The sequence below is a fragment of the Amphimedon queenslandica genome, unplaced genomic scaffold, assembly GCF_000090795.2.
Source record: "Amphimedon queenslandica unplaced genomic scaffold, v1.1 AMPQUscaffold_13191, whole genome shotgun sequence".
NCBI classification, from domain to species: domain Eukaryota; kingdom Metazoa; phylum Porifera; class Demospongiae; order Haplosclerida; family Niphatidae; genus Amphimedon; species Amphimedon queenslandica.
In genome coordinates this window covers 9,745-13,163 of record NW_003546573.1, presented here as the reverse complement: position 1 = coordinate 13,163, position 3,419 = coordinate 9,745, and the positions used below count along the sequence as shown (strand labels likewise).

General features: G+C 35.1%; 1 long non-coding RNA gene across 1 annotated transcript; it reads right to left on the bottom strand.

The window, feature by feature from the left end:
• Positions 1 to 1,421: 1,421 nt before the first annotated feature.
• LOC109584618 (uncharacterized) lies at positions 1,422 to 3,268 on the bottom strand. Its single transcript, XR_002186085.1, has 5 exons — positions 3,230 to 3,268; positions 2,920 to 3,067; positions 2,224 to 2,844; positions 1,706 to 1,866; positions 1,422 to 1,458 (listed from the first exon to the last, which is right to left on the bottom strand). It is a non-coding gene; the product is annotated as an uncharacterized LOC109584618 (long non-coding RNA).
• Positions 3,269 to 3,419: the final 151 nt, after the last annotated feature.

The following is a 3,419-nucleotide window of genomic DNA, read 5'->3' as shown; positions in this document are numbered from 1 at the left end:
ATATTATCATTACTAATTATCATTACATATTCATTACACATTGTATCTACTACTGTCTATACATGTACGTACTGAGTTCAATAGCTGCTGTATCAGTGTATGATGTGTAATTATTTCTTCTTCCTCCAAACTCAATTATCCAGTTAGTAGTTGGGGTCACACTCCACACTGAGAGAGAATGCCAGAATCTCTCAGGTACATTGACTGGTAGATTAATCTATAAAATTAAAATGATAATAATTAATTTGTGTATGACATATTAATTGATCTGATATCTGGTTAATAAACACAATAACTAACTCACAGTTTTATAGTCTGCACAGTGTGTTTTATGTAACACAAAGATGACATAAGAAATTAATAATACACAATATAATAGACAAGTATACACAACTGAGTATGTTATTATATCATGTGAGTCCTCAATTAAGAACTTACTAAGTGTCTGCATGTACACACATACACATACACATACTAATGACACACTAACACACATACATGTACATCTATACATGCATAGACATATAAAGCTACATGTAAAGCATGCATAATTGCTCACACACATACACACACATGTACATGTTACATGTACACATGATGTACGTGTTAGTACACACATACACATATTAAAACATATGCACACATACACACAAATACATGTATGTACATACACAATGTACACAATGTATATAAAATACAATTTATTTTAATTCCAACATTGACACTCTATCAATTGTGAATCCATCTTTACACACACACACACAGACACATGTATATTCACACATATTTAGGTAAAGAAACAAACACAAAACACAAAAAGACACAAACACACATTCACACTAAAAACAGACACACACACACACATACTGACTACCAGCATTATTCATCAGTAGTTTTCACTGAGCATCATAATATGGACATGTACATTACAAACCTCATGAGTTACAAATTCAGTTACTGTATTTCCTCAAATAGGGGCCTTACTCAAGTAAGTCCCTATCACTAATATCAAGACTAAATAGTACTCTAAAAAATAAATACTGTAGGTATTATTTACTCTTGCTAATATATTACCACTATAGATATGCATATTTGACCCAGCATTATGTGCCCTTGTGCTTAGAGTGGTCCTACTGAGTCGCGGGTTTGAGCCTGGTTTTTTAGAAATTTTTAAATTTTTTTCGAGATTTTTGCCTCTGTTAAGCAATAAATGCCTAGGCCCTTGTTCAATGAAATACAGTAATCACTATGTTTCATTATCAAGCATCATAATATAATACTTACCAGTTCTTTCCATTTTCTTTTGTTAATGTCCAGTAGCCATACATCATAGGCATAACGTCCACCCACCACTAGTAAGTGTGGTCCTGAACTAGTAGTAATCAGTACACTGGAATGACCCCATCTTCCCTTAGGCCATTGTACTGATCCTCCAGGATTAGGTACTTCTAATATATCCTGAGACAATATTAAAATCAATGTATAAAAATAGTTAATTTTTTACATTAGATAGTGCATTTAAAAGATGGTGATAGTGGCAAAATAATCAACATTACATTTTGTTGACTGCAATTTGAATGTACATATCAAGCCACATCAATTCAGTTTTCACAAAATATAATTCTTTCAATTGCAATTTAATTAAAATTGACAATTTGCAATATCAAAACAATCTCATTAAACCCATCCTACAGTATTAACTCACCACTGATGTCTTAGTGAAACTTATCATATACAGTTTACTACTCTCTCCATTATCAGTATTGCCTCCGAACATTACTGCAGTGTTATTAGTAACTGGTGTTAGAGTGAAGGAACTAATAGGAGGTGGTCTGTCTCCAGTAACAACAGGAGATATCCATTGATCTAATAATAATGTACAAACATTCATGTACACTTACTTACCACATACACACACATAAATTATACACATTCATCATACATATGTATGTGTATATGTGTGCACATTATCATTTATACACACACATCATGCATAGACACACATCACTATCACATGATACACACACACACACACACTCATGTCACATTAGCTTATACAAACATCACACAACGTCACCATCACACACAAACACATGACATGCACACAGAGACACACTAACAAACACAATTAATTATTAACAATCTGTTTTATGTACATTAATATAAACTATTCAATTTGAAATACTCATCAACTATTGTGTATCAATGATGAGGATTACTGACCTGATGAAATCCTATAATAATCAATCTCATTACAACCACCATGAGCTGAATACTGAGCATCAGATTGCTTTGGAGTATTGATAGAAGATGATCCCAGTCCTCCGATTATTACAAGGTAGTCTTCACTGTCAAAATGAGCTAACACGATTCCACAGTAGCCCTTCTTCATTGGACCATGATCAGAACTAGAAGGAGAGAGTTCCCTCCACTTGAATGAATCCACATTGAAACAATGTAAGCTGTTTTGATAACCACCACCAAGTCCACCAAAAAAATATATGTCCTTCCCAATAGCGACAGATGAATACCCACTGGTACCTGGTGGTGGGGTACCAGTAGTAGGTTTCTGTTCCCAAGCACAGTGGCGTATCTAGACTGTAGATGATGGTGGGGCAAAAATGGCGCGCGAAGCGCGCCGAAAAAATTTTTGTGGTTAATTAATATTCACAATGGGCGTGTCTTTAATTAAAGTACGTCTACGCCCACAATAATGATGATGAAGTCGACTATATCGGACTAGCTCGGCTTGCTCTTTTCTTCTCTAAAGTTCTTTTTGAGTGTTTTCTTTATTTATTGTGTTCTCTGGCCTTGATCAAGATTGGAGATATCTTAAATTTTTAACTACAGTAAATTAGAAGGCAATATTAATTTTGATTCAGGAGCAGTTGGTAGGGCAAATGCCCTACCATGCCCTACCTTGGATACGCCACTGCCCAAGCACCAGTTGCTAAGTGATACACCTCCATCACATCATAGTGTACTGCAAACCCAAACCCACCCCACATATATAGGTAGTCTCCTACCTTTACTGTGGAATGACTACTTCTCTCCACTGGTTGATAGTCTATAGAGAACAAGAGGTGTATACCAGTAACAGATCGAGTAACAGTAATATAGTGATGAGTTAGAATAAGGACAGAATACAGAGAAGTAAAGTAAGTGAGAGAGTAAGAGAGACAAAGAATGAATGACAGAGATACAAAGAGAAGAGAATAGTGGCCCTCACTTTTAGATGCCATTCTTGCCAAATACCAGCCCCACCCAAACTATGCAACATAAGACCACACCCATTTATCCAAAATTGCACCCAATGAGTACAGGAAATATTTCGTAATAGTATTGTAGAACATACTGAAATGTTCCTGAAATGTAGTTGTACAACCCTTTGTGACCTGCTCATTAGATAGCATAATCAT